This window comes from Chiloscyllium plagiosum, unplaced genomic scaffold (genome assembly GCF_037043375.1).
Source record: "Chiloscyllium plagiosum isolate Xiang-an unplaced genomic scaffold, Cpla_swu_hap1 HiC_scaffold_3, whole genome shotgun sequence".
Lineage (NCBI taxonomy): Eukaryota > Metazoa > Chordata > Chondrichthyes > Orectolobiformes > Hemiscylliidae > Chiloscyllium > Chiloscyllium plagiosum.
In genome coordinates this window covers 48,767,989-48,789,397 of record NW_028270141.1, presented here as the reverse complement: position 1 = coordinate 48,789,397, position 21,409 = coordinate 48,767,989, and the positions used below count along the sequence as shown (strand labels likewise).

The 21,409-nt window shown below is 42.5% G+C and overlaps 1 protein-coding gene across 1 annotated transcript in view; it reads left to right on the top strand.

Moving 5' to 3' along the window:
- khdrbs2 (KH domain containing, RNA binding, signal transduction associated 2) overlaps nt 1-21,409 on the top strand; it is a 547,070-nt gene that overhangs the window by 22,601 nt on the left and 503,060 nt on the right. The gene's annotated exons all lie outside the window — the stretch shown is intronic.

Here is a 21,409-nt window from a genome sequence, read left to right as displayed (position 1 = left end):
TGGAGTGAAGGTCAACGATGGAAGTAACTAGAGATGGCTGGGCCTAACACACTACTCTGCAGAGATGTCCTGGAGCTGAGACAACTGAACTCAAACAACCACCACCATCTTCCTTCCTGCCCAGTATGACTCCAAACAGCAGAGTTTTGACCTGATTCCCATTAACTCAATTTTTGCTAGAGCTCTTCAAGCCACACTCAGTCAATTTGATTCAGATGATGTCAAGGGCAGTCACTCTCACCTCACCTCTAGAATTTAGCTGTTTCGTCCATTTTTGAACCATGGCTGTAATGAGGTCAGGAGCTGAGCGACCCTGGCGGAACCAAACTGGGCATCAGTAAGCAGGTTATTGCTCAGCAAGAACAGCTTGATAGCACTGTTGATGACACCTTTCCATTACTTAACTTTTACTCATTGATGGAATACTGCAAAGACACAAAATTTGCATTTATCTAGCCTCCTTAAAGCTCACAGGAACCTTATAGCCAGTGAATTACTTTAGAAGTGTCACCATTGTTCTAAATATCGAAAATGTTTTGGCCAATTTATGCACATTAAGATGCCATAAAACATAAATGAGATGCAAAACTATTTTCCGAAATGTTGATTCTGGGATAAGTATGTGCCATAAGGATTAATTCTTCTGCTGTTCTTTGAAATGTGCCATGAGATCTTTTGTTTTCACTTGAGATCTCAGATGAGGGCTTGGTCTAAAGCCCCATCAGATATGTTCACCCCCAACAGCACTCAGTACTCTTTCAGTACTGGTCTGTAGTGTGAACCTAGATCCTATGCTCAAATTTCTGAGGTTTGATTTTGTGGTGAATTGTAATCCTCGCCCCTCTTGAGGACAATCCCGATTAGGCACAGCTCTCAAAGCTGATCAGAATTAACTAGGTTGCAAGACAGTTCCTAAAGATGCTAAATGGAGTCCAAAAGACAGATCTACTTCTCTTCAAAGAAAGGGAGCTTGGCGAAGACATTCCCATCCTCCAAATTGATTGTTTAACAAGTTTGAGCCCGATCTTAACCTGGATATGCTTAGGTCAGTGACTGTCACCTACCCACCCAAAAACCACCTCACTCCAACCCCAATCAAAAATGATATGGAGTCAGTTTCACAAGTTAGCAATAGACAAGACTGTGTGAGACAATTAAATTTTTAAGATGTGTAGAAGTTTATTAAATAACCAAACATACAATGCTTAGTTGGTGAGACTGTTAAGTTCAATGTTATATATAGCTATGAAATGAGAGAAAATGGAATCTGGCTTCGAGCAGAGAATTCAGTTTCCGAATTCAATTATTGTTTCAGTAAAAAAAAATTCTAAGCAGGATATCCATCAATTATTAAAGAGTCTTTTACCTCAGTCCCTGAGTGAAGATCACAGAGTTAGCAAGATGACTGTCTAAGGAGAAAATTACTGCATTATCATTGCCTCACCCTGCTAGCCATATCCTTAACTGGAGAGATGCTCAAGCGAATTAAGCAAATCTAAAATATCCAATAGTTGCTTTAGTTTTCAGTGTTTTTTTTTAAGGCTATGTAGCTTTCTTACATTTAATAGTGATATCTTAATTGTAATTAGGTTCAGTCTTTTAAGTTCCAAATTTTGATCACTGTTAATTTTTCAAGTGAGGATGGCCTTTGTTCATTCTATGGAATTTTATGTAACTGTTAATGTGAGGATAATGGTCTGAGTTTAAGGGAGAAAATTGCGAGAACCCTTGCAGAAATATTTCCATCATTTTTAACTATGGGCGAGATGCCTGATGACTGGAGGGTGGCTATTGTTGTACCTTTTGTTTAAGCAAGGTTATAAGCAGAAGCTGGGGAACTATTAGATTGACATCAGTTGTTGGTAAATTGTTGGAGGTGATTGTAAAAGAAACGATTTATGGACATTTTACAGAGGCAAAAATTGATTAGGATTAATCAGCATGGTTTTTGTGAGGAAAATTGTGAGTCACAAACTTGATTGAGTTTTTTGAGGAAGTTACCAAAAAGGTTGATTGAGGACAGAGCAGTAGAGGTTGTTTACTTGGACTTCAGGAAAGCCTTCGATAAGGTTCCATCTGGTTGACTATCTGCTCCACCCTCCACTCCGACCTATCACCATCACCCTCCCCCCACCTTCATCTACCTATCACATTCCCAGTTACCTTTACGCCAGCCCCACCCCCATCTCATTTATCTCTCAGCCGCCTTGGGCCCCTCCCACCAACATTCCTGATTAAGAACTTATGCTCGAAATGCAGACTCTCCTGCTCCTCGGATGCTGCCTGACTGACTGTGCTTTTCCAGCACCACACTTTTTGACTCCAATCTCCAGCATCTGCAGTCCTCACTTTCTCCTAATTAATAAAGTTAGGTTACATGGGATTCAGGGTGAGCCTGCCAATTGGATACATAATGGCAGTAGACAGAGTGGTGGTGGAGGATTGCTTTCCAGACTGGAGGACTGTCACCAGTGGTATTCCACAGGGATCAGTTCTGGGTCCTCTTTTGTTTGTCATTTATGTAAATGATTCAGATGAGAATTTTAAGTTTGTGAATGAGCCCAAAATTGATGGCGATGTTGGCAATGAAGAAGATTTTCTCCGATTACAAAGGGATCTTGATCAGATGGGTCAATGGGCTGGAAAATGGCAGATGGAACTCAATCTGGATAAATGCAAGGTATTGCATTTTGATACAAAAAACAAGGAGAGGACTTTTACAATTAATGGTAGGGCCTTGGGTAGTGTTATAGAACAGAGGGACCCGGGGTGCAGCTACACAATTCTTTGAAGTTTGCGTTAAATATAGACAGTGCGGTTAAAAAGACGGTTGGGAGGATTCAAGATGGCAGAGACCAATTACATCTACCAGGATGAGCTCTGCACCAGAACTCAGTCAAAGCAATACACTCATTCCCCCTTTATTACACAATGTGGTAGAAATAGTTATTTTTTGACTCCTAGAATTGTTCAGTGCTAGTTTAAAACAGTTAGGAAAATGATCAAAAGGAAGGAACCAAAAGGTTCACAGCAAGCAGGGCACACCCCCTGCAACAACGGACATCCCTATGGCCACGGCATTGGCCTCTACGATCGCCCCAGGGGAACCTGCCTGTGGAGCAGATCTGAGTTTGTGAAATTCTGAGAGAAGATTGACTCAGTGATGGAGGAGAACTGGGCCAGGCTTGAACCGATCTCGGTTATGCTGCAGAAGCATGACCAAGAGATCCAGCATCTCGGGCAGCCTATCGGGGAGGTGGAGCAATGGGCTGTGGCTTCTGAAACCGCGGCAAAATTTTTCAGCGGGTCTGTTCCAGGCCCTGGAACAGCGGGTTTGGGCCTTGGAGGAGCAGGTCGAAGACCTTGAAAATCGAGGCTGTTGGAAGAACATCCGTCTGGTGGAGCTTCTGGAACGGGAGGAGGAGGGCCTGCTCGTCAGCTTCTTGGAGCAATGATTCTCACAGTTTTTGAAGCTGGAGATTGAGGTAGGCCAGGTGCAGGTTGAGTGGGCCCACCGGGTCACAGTGCATAGGCCCAGGTCAGACCAGCACTGCCGCCTGGTCCTAGTGTGACTCCAGCGCTATAGAGGTAAGCAAATGCTGCTGAAAGGATCCACAAGCTCTGATGTACAACGGATCACGAATTATGCTTTTCCAAGACTTTTTTGTGGTCATGATTCATAAGAGGAAGGCTTTGAGGTAAAATGACGGCTGAGGGACTTGAATATCCAGTAAGATATCTGGCAATATTACGTTTTAGCCACAGAGGGCCCACTCACCAGAAAAAGCAAAGGACTTCCTGGATGCTTTAAAATAGACTGGCTGGCTTTAATAATATGGACAATAATGTTTATTTTGCTTTTTCCAGTAATTTGCCTGGTTTACCTGGTTGTCAGGGGGCTTTTTTAAAAATATATGTGGGGCTCATAATTTTTTTTCTTTTTCTCTCTCTTCTCCCTTCTCTCTCCCCTCCCATCATCCTTTCTTCTTTTTTTCTTATCATTTCCTTTTGTTTCTCTCTTCAGATGGGGGGATGCAGAGCAGTTGGGTGAGGTTATATACTTTTGTACTACAGGAGTGCAGAGGGTTACAGTATGGATGGGATGGGCCGAGTGCTCACTTTTAACTTTCTTGTTATAGGATGTGTGTTTTTTTTTCTTTCTTTGTCTTGTCTGGGGCGGGGGCATGCCTTTAGCTAGAAGGAGCCATGGAGGGGTTAGTGGGTGGTATGAGTGCGCCCCCCCCCGTGGGCAAGGGGGAAAGTCTCCTTTCATTTCTGTTATATGTTGGTATGTTGTAGAAATAGCTGGTAGAAGTTTTGATTTGGTAGTTTTGGAAGTTATATTTTTAAATTTATATGAACTGTTTACTGTTTTCACTCGGCGCGCTATGAGTGGGGTTCTTCCTCTCGGTTAGGGTGGCGGGGGGGTTGGGGGGAAGGTGTCATGGACTTTTTTGGATGGCTATGGCTAGCCATTCGTTTAAATGCTGCACCTGGAATGTTCAGGGGAGTCATTCACCAATTAAGAGAAAAAAGATACTTTCAAACCTTATAAAAGAGGGGATCAATGTAGCTTTGCTGCAAGAAACACATTTAACCAATAAGGAGCACTTGAAGTTGCAGGAGGGAGGGTGTGGACAGGTGTTTTTCTCATCCTTTAATTCGAAAAGTCGAGGAGTTGCTTCACTCATCCAGAAAAATCTCTCATTTCAACCGTCAGACCAAACTAAGGATGAATATGGGTGGTTTATGATTCTTAAAGCTTTAAAACATGGAGAGGAATACAGGATTTCGAATGTATATTACCCCCAGTACATTCCGGGGGTGATTTTTAACAGATGCATTTTCCAGGTTGATGGCCCTTGGGGCGTGTCATACAATTATAGGGGGAGACTTTAATCATCTAATTGACCCCGAAGTGGACAGGATGCCTAGGGGCCTTACGGATATGTCCCCCCAATCCAAGCAGTTGGTGGACCTGAACAGGGAGCTGGGGTTGGTGGATGTGTGGAAATGTCTTCACCCTGAAGGTAGAGACTTCACCTTTTTCTCTAATCCAGATAAATGTTATACCAGAATTGACATTTTTTTTGCCCCATTGACCGATATGAATTCGTTGTTGTCTTGTAGAAATTGGAACATAGCCATTTCTGATCATGTGGCAGTGTACATGGAGGTTAAGGCTGGTGGTAATAGGATAGGCTCGCGGCACTGGCGCATGGACCCTTTCCTCTTGAAAGATAGCAAATTTATAGAGTATTTTTCATGGGTGTTTAAAATCTTTTGGGACATTAATTCGAGTACAGCCAGTAATCCATTGGTGCTCTGGGAGACTGCCAAGGCCTATGTATGGGGTTTGATTATTTCTTACTCAGCGAACTGGAAGCGGCAAGGGAGAGCAGCAGCATTTGCTCGAGGCTCGCCTGAAGGCAGCTGAGTTAGCATACTTTGACAAACCATCTGTAACCAAATTGCAGTGGATTACAGCCCTCAGGGCTACTTTGAATGCTGCACTCACCCAGACAGCAAAGAGTGAAATCTCTTTTGTCACCAAAGGTTATTTGAGTATGGTGATAAACCGTGTTGGTATCTAGCGTACCTGGCCAGAAAGAAGAATGCCCCCTAACCTATCACATCCATCAGAGAGAGTGCGGGTCCTCTTACTTGCAGTGTTAAAAAGATTAATGCAGCATTTAGGATGTTCTATGCTGAGCTGTACCAATCGGAGGGCTGGAAGGACAGATTGATGAAGATGGAGTCCTTTTTTAAGACCCTGGACCTTTTGGGTGTAACTTCAGAGCAGACGTCCTTTCTGAATACCCCCCTGACAATCAAGGAAATACAGGAAGCAGTGAGGCAGCTCCAGAGTGGTAAAGCACCCGGCGCCGACAGATTTGAAAGTGAGTTTTATAAGGAATTTATAGACATGCTGGCCAGGCCACTGTTGGATATGTACAACTACTCATACAGTCAGCACTGCCTCCCATCCTCTCTGAGAGAAGCAAATATTTTTCTTATTCTTAAGAAAGGGAAAGCCCCAGAGGATTGTTCTTCATACAGGCCCATATCATTACTGAATGTGGATTTTAAAATTCTGTTGAAAATGCTGGCTTTAAAGTTGGAGAGGTTTTGCCCTTCATTGTAAAGGAGGACCAGATAGGTTTTATTAAGGGGTTGTTGGTCTACCGATAATATTAGAAGAGTACTGAGTATGGTCCAGGTATGCCAGCAAGGGTGGATTCTGGGCTTTGTAGTCTCCCTGGATGCCAAGAAAGTGTTTGACTGGTTGGAGTGGCCGTACCTCGTTTATGTACTGGAGCGGTTTGGTCTTGGGGTCTCTTTGCTAAGTGGGTGGCAGTGTTATATGGTGAGCCAAAAGCAGCTGTTCTCACTAATGATGTAAGGTTGGATAATTTTAGTATCGGCAGAGACAGCTGGTAAGGGTGCCCTCTCTCGCCACTATTATTTACATTGGTGATTGAGCCACTGGCAGATGCCATCCATAGGGACCCCAACATAATTGTCCTGGAGGTAGGGTCACGCAGGCATAAGATCACCCCTTATGCGGATGACGTTCTTCTCTTTTTAACTGACCCAATGACATCTGTGCCCCGTTTAAACGAGTGATTAATCTACTTGGTTTGTTCTCAGGTTTGTTTATGAAGCTGGAGGCCATGCCTGTGGGGGACCTTACTAGAATATCCGAACTTGGGGATGGCACCCACTTCTCTTTCAGGTGGTCACAGGGTGTATTTAGGCATTTTTATCATCCTGACCTTTGATCAATTATATAAAGCTAATTTTGTGCAGTTGCTAGAGAAGATAAGGCAGGACCTTTGGCGCTAGGAGGATCTTCTGATATCTTGGTCGGGTAGAATAGCTCTGGTCAAAATGAATGTTCTTTCTCGCTTGTTATATCCCATGCAAATGCTCCCTTTGATGCTGCCTAGGCAATCATTACGGAGGCTTTACAGTTGGCTTGGATCTTTCAGTTAGCATCATAGGTGGCCTCTTATTAAGCTGGACAAATTGCAGCTTCTGCTGGGATGGGAGGTTTGGATTTCTAGGATTTTAAGAAATATTGAGTTCCTTCCTATCCTATGTGGCTGACTGGGCTTGCCAGGACCCACGGTCTATCTGGTTGGACATCGAGGCCTCCCAGGCAAAATGCCCCCTCATCAATTTGTTGTTTATGGTCCAGATGTGGACTGTTATGGACCAATGCAGAAACCTGATTTTCCTTAACATGGGTAAAGCATGGAGAATGATTGCAGCAAGGTGAGGGCAACTTACAAAAAACTTCCCCTTTCACTCCCATAATGGGAATGTTAGGATTCCAGCCGGGTCGTTGGATTCTGGCTTTAAGCTTTGGGAACCTAGAGGAGTCTCCTGTTTGGAAGATTTATTTGACGGAGAGGTTATGATGTATTTGGAGTGGCTGAGTCAGAAATATGAGCTATCTAGGAGGGAGCTCTTTCATTTCTTGCAAGTTAGGGACTTTATACAGAAAAATACTACATTGATGGTTAGCCCCTATGAGTCGGATATGGAGAGGAGAGTGCTCCAGTCTACAGGCGTTCTCTCGGTTAGCACCCTCTATCACTTGTTAGGAAGTAATGTTTCGAAGGGCACTGAGTGGCTATGCGGAATCTGGACTTGGTACAGGGTGGGGTGGGGGGGGGAAGAATCCTGAGCAAATATGGGTTGGCCAATTGATGATCCCGGTGGTGGGGAGCTTTGGTGGGATTGCGCTGAGTACGTAACTTTACTGAATATAACTTAATTTACCTTGATTTAATTTAATTTTTTTTCTTATTTATTGAATTGTCATTTTTGTAGGTTTTCTTTCTTTTTCTCTCTCCTCAGTGGTGTGTGGAGTAGAGTAGTAGTTTGTTTTCTGTTAATATTGTCATTATACTATAAGGTTGTCATACTATTTTGTAGTGATTTTGTAATTTTGTAAAAAGAATTAAAATATTTTTTTCTCAATAAAAACTATTTACAAAAAACAGACATTTGCCATGTTCGCCTTCATTGTTCAATCCTTTGAGTATAGGAGCTGGGAAGTCATGTTGAGGTTCATGTTGAGGTTATAGAGGACATTGCTGAGGCCTCTTCTGGAGTACTGTGACTACTTCTGGTCACTCATTTATAGGAAGGATATATTACTATAAGGGTTCAGAAGAGATTTTCCAGGATGTTGCTGAGTATGAAAGGTTTGAGTTAGAAACATAGATTAGATTAGATTACATTACATTACAGTGTGGAAACAGGCCCCTCGGCCCAACAAGTCCACACCGACCCGCCGAAGCGAAACCCACCCATACTCCTACATTTACCCCTTACCTAACACTACGGGCAATTTAGTATGGCCAATTCACCTGACCCTGCACATCTTTGGACTGTGGGAGGAAACCGGAGCACCCGGAGGAAACCTACGCAGACACGGGGAGAACGTGCAAACTCCACACAGTCAGTTGCCTGAGGCGGGAATTGAACCCGGGTCTCTTGCGCTGTGAGGAAGCAGTGCTAACCACTGTGCCACCGTGCCGCCCACAACAGGGACATTTTTCACTGGAGCGAAGGAGGTTAAGAGTCAAGTTTATAAAGTAATGAGGAGTATAGTTAGAGTTAATGGTAGTTGTCTTTTCTCTAGGATGGGGGATTTCAAGACTGGGGGCGCATTTTTAAAGTGAGAGGAGGAAGGTTTCAAAGAAGACCAGGGCAATTCTTTTACACACAGAGTAGTTCGCTTGTGGAATGAATTTCCTGAGGAAGTGGTGGATGTGGGTACAATTACAACATTTAAAGACATTTGGATAAGGACATGAGTCGGAAAGGTTTAGAGGGATATGGGTCAGGAGCAGGCAGGTGGGACTGGGTTAGTTTGGGATTATGTTTGGCCTGGACAGTTTGGACCAAATGGTCTGTTTCCATGCTGTATGATTCTATGACTCCATGGTAGCTATTGATTGTCGGGAGGCCAAGCTGTAAGGACTTATGCTGGTCAAATTTTCATTTGTCAGAAGGTTGCATTTTGAGTTTATAAAGTGGTACTCAGTTTGAGCAGGATGTAAATTTTCCAGTTGATTGTGATCGAAGATTATCAATAAAACTCATCTTGCCAAATGCTAAACCGCCTTGCTGACAATTTGCAAAAAGAAAAATTACTCTACAACTTTGGAATGGACCTCTCTCATCTCTTAATGGTGTCAGAAGAATAAAAGCTCCTTTGTGCAAAGTTGGGTAGAGTGGCTGAATTATGGCTGAATCTCTGTACATCAGATTCCTTCACAACTGACTCCAGATCAGCCATGATCTCATTAAAAGGTGGAATAGACTCAAGGGGCAATACGGCCTACTCCTGTTCCTATGGAACTCATGACCTTCATGTTCAGAGGCATTGGCAATACATTGAGTCATTGCTGATGGCTTCAAGGGAGTAATAGTCTCCTTGATGTTTGAGCCCAACAATTCAGTTGGAGTTTAGATGAACATGGAGTAACACCCACTGAGGAACTGATAAGGGCAATGAAAACATTTCACAATGTCTGATAAACATTACGATGTTTGGGATAGCCAGGCAATGCACTGAGCATATGGCATGGCAATCCATTCCTGAGGTAAAATGGGCAGTTTCTCCAGGACTGCAGAAAAATGAACAAAATCAAAGTTATCCTTGTTCAAATATGAAACGGCTGATATTTGTATGTCATTGCACAGTGTGTGTCCTGAACCATAGCAGTACATTGAATTAAGTGACAGCTTTAGACAGCATATCAAGGGACTCGGTAAAGCCTGAAGTACAGTCTTTAGGAAGCATCTTGATGGAATTGTGTATAAAAATGTGGTGCGTTTGAGTGGGAAGGGTACAACAGTGTGGTGAAAGTCATATAGTACTGTTTCACTGTGGTCCTGAGACTGAAATGGATAGATCACTTGATTTGTGAAATTGTGGGCGGCACGGTGGCACAGTGGTTAGCACTGTTGCCTCACAGCACCAGAGACCCGGGTTCAATTCCCGCCTCAGGCGATTGACTGTGTGGAGTTTGCACTTTCTCCCCGTGTCTGCGTGGGTTTCCTCCGTGTGCTCCGGTTTTCTCCCACAGTCCAAAGAAATGCAGGTCAGGTGGTCATTGGCCATGCTAAATTGCCCGTAGTGTTAGGTAAGGGGTAAATGTAGGGGTATGGGTGGGTTACGCTTCGGCGGGTCGGTGTGGACTTGTTGGGCCGAAGGGCCTGTTTCCACACTGTAATGTAATGTAATCTAATGTAATGTAAAATGTAATCTAGTCATATGACCCATGTGGGGCATCTTTTGAAAGTACTAGTTTGAGTATTTCTGAAAGATGACACAACTTGTCCAACAGCATACATCTGTGGCTATTCACAAAAAGTAAGGTACAGACTGTGCCCAAGCAGACTGCATTAACAAAACTCACAATGCAGTATCTAATAATAATGTAATTCTGCAATTGGTGAATATTTGTTGGAAATATCCTGAGTGTGCAAGGACTTACTGGCAATCAATTTCAGATTGTCAGGCAGGCTCATAGTATGTGCACTTATCAAACCTTTTTGAATCCAATCTGACTCTTCTTTGGAAAAGAAGATTATGTTATGAGCTGCAAATCCGGTAGATTGAAACAAGTACAAGTGAAATGCTGCATCTGGAAGGAATGTTTGGTGTCTTGGACAAAGGCGAGACTGACATAAAAGGACAAGTGTTACTCCTCTGTAATTACATAGGAAGGAGGAATGGAAAGGTGATGAAGTGTTGGGGCTGATAGCAGAGTGTGAGGCTCAGTGTCACTATGGGAACAAACTCTTTGGAATACTGCCAGGGGATGGGAATGGAAGTTATGTCCTGTGGTGGCAACATGTTGGAGGTGTCAGAAATGGCCAAGGCAGATCCATTGTATTTGGGGTAGATGGGTGCTAAATGAAGACAGGGAGACCGTCTCATGGTACTGGGAGAGAGAAGAAGGGTTGACTGCAGGTGTGTGGAAAGTAGATCAGACTCAATTCAGGGTCCTATCCATCAAAATGCAGCTGAATCTTTGTTAAGGAAGTGGGAAGTCATGTCATAAGCAATGTTATGAAACAAACTGAACAGAAATCAAGAAATTGGGTGGAGAGAATGCATACGCTACATGAAGCGGGGGATTGAAGAAGTGTTATCGAGATAGCTGTGAAAGTCAGTGAGTTTGTCATGAGTTTTAATAAACAGCCTAGCCCTAGAAACAGACTCAGAAGCACTGGTTAGTGGTAATGTCATCTGACTAGGAAACCAGGATCCCAGGCTAATGTTGTGGGATGTAGGTTCGCATCCCACCTTGGCAGATGGTAAAATTTGAATTCTGTAAAATCCGTAATTAAAAGCTAACCTAATTGTGACCAAGTAACCACTGTCAATAGTCATATTTAAAAATCTGGTTCACTAACGCCCTCGCCCTGTCTGCCCTACGTTTTACTCCAGATCTTGACTTGACTCTTAACTGCCCACTGGGAAATTAGAAATGGTAGCAAATGCTGGCCTACATCCCATGCACAAATAAACAAATCCTCAGTTGATTATTGTAGTATCTGGCTAAATCCTGGAAGGGGTGACATACTTCATGAGGAAGACAGAATCTTGAAGGACTTTGTGCCTGAGTTTAATGACCTGTATGCTGAGTGGAATGCTGACCCTAATTATAAGATCTGTCTTAGTTGTATCTGCCATTGAATGAATTGTTTAAAATTGACTAAAATTTGCTTCTAATTCATGTTTAACTCACAGTGATTCTCAGTTGTACTGTATTGATTGTTAGCTAAAATAGTGTTTGGAGTTTGCTTTGTTTGACTCTGCTTCAATAAGAATTCTTCGGCTTTGCACCTTGGAATCTGATGACTTCATTCTTTTTGAAAATAAGTGGGATTTTAAAAAAAAATCTTCCAAGGTCATAACAATGGGAGACAGCTTTTCAGCATCAACCCTGTAAGAATTTGGAAGTTTTCGTAAGATTGTTATCTGAACCTGGAAGAGGATTGGTAAAGTATCAGAAATATCAGGCATTGGTCTCAGCAAGTGTTTAATTAGTCAGGTAAGTCAATTCAATTCCCTTTATATATTAAGCCAGCCCTGGAGTCAAACTGAAGTGAAACAACAACTTGTACTTTTATAATGCATTTCAGAACTAAACTCCCTAGTGATAAATGTGATTTGATTTATTGTTGTCATATGTACTGGAGTATAGTGAAAAGTATTGCTTTTGCAAACTATACAGGCAAATCATTACCTCACATAAATACATCAGGGTAATAGAACATAGTGTTAAGCTACAGAGAAGATGCAGAAAAAAGAACAACTTTAATATGAGAGTAGGAAGAACCTGGTTCTTGAATCTGTTGGTATGTGTTTTCAAACTTTTCTACCTTCTGATCGAGAGGGTGCAAGAGAGTATGATTGGGGTGGGAAGGGTCTTTGATAATTTTGACTGCTTTACCAAGCCAGAGGGATGTATAGATGAAGTCAATGGATGGAATGTTGGTTTGTGTGATAGACTGGGCTGTGTTCACAACTCTAATTTCTTACAGTCTTGGGCAGAGCAGTTGTCAAACCAAGCTGTGATGCATCCGGATGGAATGGCAGTCAGCAATAATCAATTGTAATTGGACACAAAGTAATTTAAGATGTTAGTACAGGTTATCAAAATGCTTGCTTTTAGAGTTAGATGTTGAGGAGTCCTTTAAAGTAGTGACAAATGCGTACACATCAGCTGCGTGGACCATGAGATTGTCCACTGAATGTTCAGGTAATGGATGAATTTAAACCATTCTTTGAAATTGAAGTATGGATCATATGATGCTCAGGGGGAGGCTAGTGTCTGTCATGACTGAAATATTCTGTTGATTTAAGAAAGCAGACATTTTAAGAAATTCTGAACTAAGTCCCAATGTAGCAGAAAGATGGCCACCTAGGGTGGAGCTTTGAAAATCAATGAAGACGGCCCAGGCAGGGTCAAGAATTGGACTGAAGGGTCTGTTTCTGTGCTGTACATCTCTATGACTCTATAACCCAAATCGGAACGATAAGAAAATAGAGTTTGAGAGCTAAAGCTTACAGATCATATAGTACAGAATATGCCCTTTGTCCCAATAAGGCTGTTCCACCAAAAATATACCATTACCTACACGGGTCACCTTCTCACACTAGGCCCATAGCCTTGAATATTATGACACTTTAAGTACAAACTCAATTGGCCAAATGGCCTCTTCCTACACTATTGGGATTTCTATGAAGTGCTTATTCTGTTAAGGATGCGAGCCAGCATCAAAAAGAAAGCTTCGAAAAGGGGAGATGATTACAGGTAGTGACAAGTGCGTACACATCAGCTGCGTGGACCATGAGATTGCCCACTGAATGTTCAGGTAATGAATGAATTTAAACCATTCTTTGAAATTGAAGTATGAATCATATGGACAATGGGTGATGCTCAGGGGGAGGATAGTGTCTGTCATGACCGAAATGTTCTGTTGATTTAAGAAACTGCTGTTAATTCCTCATGCCATTGTTGACCATAAACTAAGTACTGCCTATGTGATTTCATCCAAGGAACAGGATGCTGTCTGACCTGCTATGCTTTTCCAGCACCATTCTAATCTTGACTCTGATCTCCAGCATCTGCATTACTCACTTTCGCCTATGTGATTTCATGCTGACAGGAATCTAATTGCATTCTATAAACTAATTGTGTAACAAACCTTTGCTTTCAACAGAAAATCTAACTAGCATTGATGTTTTCTCTTGTGTGAATGCTAACACATTTGTATATGAGCATAGTTGTAATGTTTATGTCTGGCTTCATCTTTGCATAATTCTGGCATGAGGAATTAGCACATCTCAATGTGGATTGTACTGTGGTTCTCCGCTAATTGGCTAAGGGCAGAATGATTACATTACTTGGATTAGGTGTATAAAGCAGAGAGTTGGCATTTTACAAAGTTTACTTTTCTAATAGAATTCTATTCTAGCAAAAGAAGGTAAAAAATTGTACTCGAGCACTTCTAATGACAAGAGGGTCAGAATTCCTGACTATATCTATCAATCCTTCACCCACCTATACTCCCAATTTATACAGAACTTAGAGCACAGAAATAGGTAGTTCAGCTCAACTGACATATGCTAGTATTTATGTTCCAAGTGGGTTTCCTCTCACCCCTTTAAACCCAGCAGATTTTCTTTTGGAGTCAGAGAGTCATGTATAACATAGCAGTCTATGTTGACCAGATATCCTAACCTAATCTAGTCCCATTTGCCTGCACTTGGCCAATATCCCTCTAAACCTCTCCTATTTATGTCCTCATCTAGGTGCCTTTTTAATGTTGTAATTGTACCAGCCTCCACCACTTCCTCTGGCAGCTCGTTCCATACAGGCACCACCACCTTTTGCGAGAAAATGTTGCCCCTTAGGTCCCTTTGAAATCTTTCCCCTCTCACTCTAAACCTATGCTCTCTAGTTCTGGACTCCCCATACCACAGAGAAAAGACCTTGTTTATTTATGTTATCCATGTCACTCATGACTTTATAAATCTCTGAGGTCACCCCTCAGCCTCCAATGCTCCAAGGAAAACAGCTCCAGCCTATTCATCCTCTCTCTAGCTCAAATCCTCCAACCCTGACAAGATTCTTGTAAATCTTTTCTGAACCCGTTCAAGTTTCACAACATCAATCCTATAGGAGGGAGACCAGAACTGCATGCAATATTCCAAAAGAAGCCTAACCAATGTCCATACAGCTACAACATGACCTCCCAACTCCTATATTCAATGCACTGACCAATGAAGGAAAGCATACCAAACGCCTTCTTCACTATGCTGTCTACTTGAGATTCCACTTTCAAGGAGCTATGAACCTGCACTCCAGCGTCTCTTTGTTCAGCAACATAATTCATATAAATGACGAAAAGCAGTGTACCCAGCATCGATCCTTATGGCACACCGCTGGTCACAGGCCTCCAGTCTGAAAAGCAACCTCCACCACCACCCTCTGTCTTCTACCTTCGAGTCAGTTCAGCATCCAAATGGCTAGTTCTCCCTGTATTGCGTGTGATTTAACTTTGCTGGTCAGTCTACCATGAGAAACCGTGTCGAACACCTTACTGAAGTCCATATAGAACACGTCCACTGCTCCACCCTCATCAATCCTCTTCCTTACTTGTTCAAAAAACTCAATCAAGTTCGTGAGACATGATTTCCCAAGCACAAAGACATGTTGATTATCCCTAATCAATGTTTGCACATCCAAATATTGTAAATCCTGACCCTCAGAATTCCTTCTAACAACTTGCTCACCACCAATATCGGGCTCACTGCTCTATAGTTCCCTGGCTTGTCCTTAACAAACTTTCGTAAACAGTGCCACCACATTAGGTAACCTTCAGTCTTCAGGCACTTCACCTGTGTCTATCAATGATACAAATATCTCAGCACGAGGCCCAGCAATCATTTCCCTAGCTTACCACCGAGTTCTAGGGTACACCTGATCAGGTTCTGGGGATTTATCCACCTTTTTTGCATTCTAAGACATCCAGCACCACCTCCTCTGTAATAAGGACATTTTTCAACATGTCACCTTCTACTTCTCAAAATTATATATCCTCCCTGCCCTTTTCCACAGTAAACGGTGATGCAAAATACTTGTTTAGTATCTCCTCCATCTCCCGTGGTTCCACATATAGGCCACCTTGCTGATCTTTGAGGGGTCCTATTCCCTCCCTAGTTACCCTTTTGTCCTTAATGTATTTATAAAATCCTTTTGGATCCTCCTTAACCCTATTTGCCAAAGTTATCTCATGTCCCCTTTTTGCCTTCCTGACTTGCTCTTAAGTATACTCTTACTGCCTTCATACTCTTCTAAGGATTCACTCGATCTCTGCTGTATATATCTGACATTTGCTTCCTTCCTTTTCTTAACCAAACCCTCAATTTCTCTATTCATCCAGCATTCCCTACACCGACCAGCCCTTCCTTTCACCCTAACAGGAATATACTGTCTCTGAATTCTAGTTACCTCACTTTTGAAGGCTTCCCACTTTTCAGCCGTCCCTTTATTTCCGAACATCTGCTCCCAATCAACTGTTGAAAGCTCTTGCCTAATACCATCAAAATTGGCCTTCCTCCAATTTAGAACTTTAGCTTTTAAATCTGGTCTATCCTTTCCCATCACTATTTTAAAACAAATAGAATTATGGTCGCTGGTCCCAAAGTGCTCCCCCACTGACGCCTCAGTCACCTGACCTGCCTTATTTCCCAAGAGTAGGTCAAGTTTTGCACCTTCTCTAATAGGTACATCCACATACTGAATCAGAATTTTTTCTTGTACACACTTGACAAATCCCTTTCCCTCTAAACCCTTAACACCATGGCAGTCCCAGTCTATGTTTGGAAAGTTAAAATCCCATACCATTACCACCCTATTATTCTTCCAGATAACTGAGATCTCCTTAAAAATTTCTTTCTCAATTTCCCACTAACTATTAGGGGGTCTACAATACAACCCCAATAAAGTGATAATCCCTTTCTTATTTCTCAGTTCCACCCGAACTTCCCTGGATGTATTCCCGGGAATATTCTCCCTAAGTACATGCGATCCCTTATGAAAAACACTACTCCCCCTCTGCTCTTGGCTCCCTTTCTATCTTTGCAATAGCATTTGTATCCTGGAACATTAAGCTGTACCCCTGTCCATCCCTGAGACATGTCTCTGTAATTGCTATGATATCTCAGTCCCATGTTTAAACCATTCCCTGAGTTCATTTGCCTTCCCTGTTAAGTCCCATGCATTGAAATAAATGCAATTAAACTTATCAGTCCTACCTCATTGTCTGCTTTGTTCCTGCCTGCCCTGACTGTTTGACTTGCTCCTTTTCCCAACTGGACCAGTCTCAGACTGATCTCTTTTCTCACTATTACTCTGGGTCCAAGCCACTACCACCAACTAATCAGTTTAAATCATCCCAAGCAGCTCTCGCAAATCTCCCTGCCAGTATATTAGTCCCTTTCCAATTCAGATTAATCAGTCCTTCTTGTACAGGTCACCTCTACCCCAAAAGAGATTTCAATGATCTAAAAATGTGAACCCTTCTCCCCTGCACCAGCTCCTCAGCCAAACATTCATCTCCAGTATCTTCCTATTTCTACCCTCACATAGCTCATGGCACTGGGAATAATACAGATATTACTACCCTCAAGAACCTCCTTTTAAAATTCCTGCCTAACTTTCTATATTCTCCCTTCAAAATCTCATCTTTTTCCTTCCTATGTCATTGGTTCTAATGTGTAAAACGACCCCTATGAGAATATTCCGCACTCTCCCTGAGATATTGTTAATCCTGGCACCAGGGAAGCAACACACCATTCTGATTTCTCGCTGTAAGCCGCAGAAATGCCTGTATGTCCTCCTGACTAAAGAGTCCCCTATCACAACCAATTGCTTGAAACCTGTCACACCCTAGTTACATTAGAGCCAACTCAGTACCAGAAACTTGGCTGATCATGCGACATTCCCCTGAGAGTCCATCACCCCGGGAAACTTTTTCCCCGGGTACAACAGAGTGTTACAAGGGGACATAAATTTAAGGTGAAGGGTGGAAGGTATAGGGGAGATGTCAGGGGTGGGTTCTTTACCCAGAGAGTGGTGGGGGCATGGAATGCGCTGCCTGTGGCAATGGTAGAGTCAGAATCTTTGGTGACCTTTAAGCGGCAATTGGATAGGTACATGGATGGGTGCTTAAGCTAGGACAAATGTTCGGCACAACATCGTGGACCGAAGGGCCTGTTCTGTGCTGTATTGTTCTATGTTCTATGTTCTATGTACCCCTTACATTTTCTCAAACAGCATTCTTGTTTGAGATGGGGATAGCCACATCAGACTCCTGCATGACCTGCCACCTTCTCCTACCTTTCCTGGATGTAACCCATCTACTTCATTATATCTGTGTTTTTTTTCTCTGCCATCCACCACACCCCCTAGCTCCTGTAAGTTCCTTATTGCCTGTAACTGTCACTCCAATCGATCCATGCGATATGATAGGATTCACAAAAAAAGACACCTCCTGCAGACATAATCAGAGAGTCATAGAGATGTACAGCACGGAAACAGACCCTTCGGTCCAATCCATTCATGCCGACCACATATCCCAAACCAATCTCGTCCCACCTGCCAGCACCTGGCCCATATCCCTCCAAACCCTTCCTATTCAAATACACATCTGAATGCCTTGTAAATGTTGCAATTGTACCAGCTTCCACCACATCCTCTGGCAGCTTATTCAATACACGTACCACCCTCTGCGTGAAAAGGTTGCCCCTTAGGTCCCTTTGAAATCTTTCTGCTCTCACCCTAAACCTATGCCCTCTAGTTCTGGACTCCCCCACCCCAAGGAAAAGACTTTGTCTATTTATCCTATCCATGCCCCTCATGATTTTATAAGCCTCTATAAGGTCACCCCTCAACTTCCAGGGAAAACAGCCCCAGCCTGTTCAGCCTCTCCCTATGGCTCAGATCCTCCAACCCTGGCAACATCCTTGTAAATCTTTTCTGAACCCTTTCAAGTTTCACAACATTTTTCCAATAGGAAGGAGACCAGAATTGCATGCAATATTCCAAAATTGGCCTAACCAATGTCCTGTACAGACGCAACATGACCTCCCAACACCTGTACTCAATACTCTGACCAATAATGTATTTGTAAAAACCCTTTGGATTCTCCTTAATTCTATTTGCCAAAGATATCTCATGTCCCCTTTTTGCCCTCCTGATTTCCCTCTTAAGTATACTCCTACTGCCTTTATACTCTTCTAAGGATTCACTCGATCTGTCCTGTCTATACCTGACATTTGTTTCCTTCTTTTTCTTAACCAAACCCTCAGTTTCTTTAGTCATCCAACATTCCCTATACCTACCAGCCTTTCCTTTCACTCTAACAGAAATATACTGTCTCTGAACTCTCGTTATCTCATTTCTGAAGGCTTCCAATTTTCCAGCTGTCCCTTTACCTGCAAACATCTGCCCCCAATCAGCTTTTGAAGTTCTTGTCAAAATTAGCCTTTCTCCAATTTAGAACTTCAACTTTTAGATCTGGTCTATCCCTTTCCATCACTATTTAAAATCAAATGGAATTATGGTTGCTGGCCCCAAAGTGCTCCCCCACTGACACCTCAGTCACCTGCTCTGCCTTATTTCTCAAGAGTAGGTTAAGTTTTGCACCTTCTCTTGTAGGTATATCCACATAATGAGAACATTTTCTTATACACACTTAACAAATTCCTCTCCATCTAAATCCTCAACACTATGGCAGCCCCAGTCTATGTTTGGAAAGTTAAAATTCCCTACCATAATCACCCCATTATTCCTACAGGTAACTTGGATCTCCTTACAAATTTGTTTCTCAATTTCCCTCTGACTATTAGGGGGTCTATAATACAATCCTAATAAGGCGATCATCCCTTTCCTATTTCTCAGTTTCACCCAAATAACTTCTCTGGATGTATTTCCAGGAATATCCTCCCTCAGTACAACTGCAATGCTATCCCATATCAAAAACGCCACTCCCCCCTCCTCTCTTGCCTCCCTTTCTATCTTTTCTGTAGCATTTGTATCCTGGAACATTAAGCTACCAGTCCTCTCCATCCCTGAGCCATATTTTTGTGATTGCTATGATATCCCAGTCCCATGTTCCTAACCATGCCCTGAGTTCATTTGCCTTCCCTGTTAGGCCCCTTGCATTGAAATAAATGCAGTTTAATTTATCAGTCCTACCTTGTTTTTTGCTTTGTCCCTGCCTGCCCTGACTCGCTTCTCTTCTCAACTGTACCAGTCTCAGATTGATCTCTTTCCTCACTATCTTGCTGGGTTCCCCCCCCCCCACCCCACCTTACAAGTTTAAATCCTCCCGAGCAGCTCTAGCAAATTTCCCTGCCAGTATATTAGTCCCTTCCAATTTAGGTGCAATCCGTCTTTCTTGTGCAGGTCACCTCTACCCGAAAAGAGATTCCAGTGATTCAAAAATGTGAATCCTTCTCCCATACACCAGCTCCTCAGTAATGCATTCATCTACTCTATCCTCCTATTCCCGCCCTCACTAGTTCGTACCACCTGGAGTAATCCAGGTATTACTACTCTCGAGGATCTCCTTTTTAAATTTCTGCGTAACTCTCTATAATCTTCCTTCAGAATCTCAACCTTTTCCCTTCCTATGTCGTTGGTTCCAGTGTGGACAATGACCTCCTGTTGGCCCCTCTCCCCCGTAAGAACATTCTGCACCCTCTCTGAGACATCCTTGATCCTGGCACCAGGAAAGCAACACACTATTCTGCTTTTTCGCAGCTGGCCACAGAAACACCTGTCTCTGCCTCGGACTAGAGGGTGCCTTAACACAATCGATCTCTTGGAAGCCGATGTACCCCTCATTGCATTAGAGCCATTCTCAATACCAAAAACTTGGCTGGTCAGGCTACATTTCCATGAGAATCGATCACCCCCTATATTTTCCAAAACAGCATACCTGTTTGAAATGGGGATAGCCACAGAAGACTCCTGCACTAATTGCCTACCTCTGTTACCTTTCCTGGAGGTAATCTATTTGTGTGACTGTATCTGCGACTTTCCCTCCTTCCTATAACTGCCATCCATTACATCCCCTTGCTCTTGTAAATTCCTCATTGCCTCTAACTGTCTCTCCAACTGATCCATTCTATTTGACAGGATTCGTAACCAATGGCATTTATTGCAGATATAATCCGCATTAACCCGTAAACTCTCTCTAAACTCCCACATCCGACAAGAAGAGCATATCACTGTACAAAAGACCATTTTTGCTCCTTAGAATCTAGACCCAGAAAATAGCACCATCTTATTCCTCTACAAAACACTGCTCCAGGTTAAATTAATAGTTATGGCTTATATTTTAAGTTTAATCAAGAGACATGTCTCAAAAAACATCATCAAGAAAGAACCCACTCTACTCAATAATGCAGACTTACTGTAAGACCACGCTTAAATATTCACTTATCTGTTTCTGTGCTGTGACCTATCACAAACAGATTCCTTCAAGATTAGTTGTGAATTTCATTATTTGTTAATTTTCCCAGACGCACTCTGATGTCCAACGATACATGAATCATCAGTAAGAAGGAAACGCTCCCTAATCTCCCACATTCAACAGGAAGAGCACATCACTCTACTAAAGGCCATCTTTGCAACTTAACTATCTACAAACCCAGAAAATCGCACAATCTTACTGCTGTAAAAAAACACTGCTGCAGGCTAACTTAGCACTTATGTCTTATATTTTTAAATTTTAATCAAAAGACAGATCTCAATAAAAGATATAACCAAAAAGAACCCACTCTACTCACTATTTT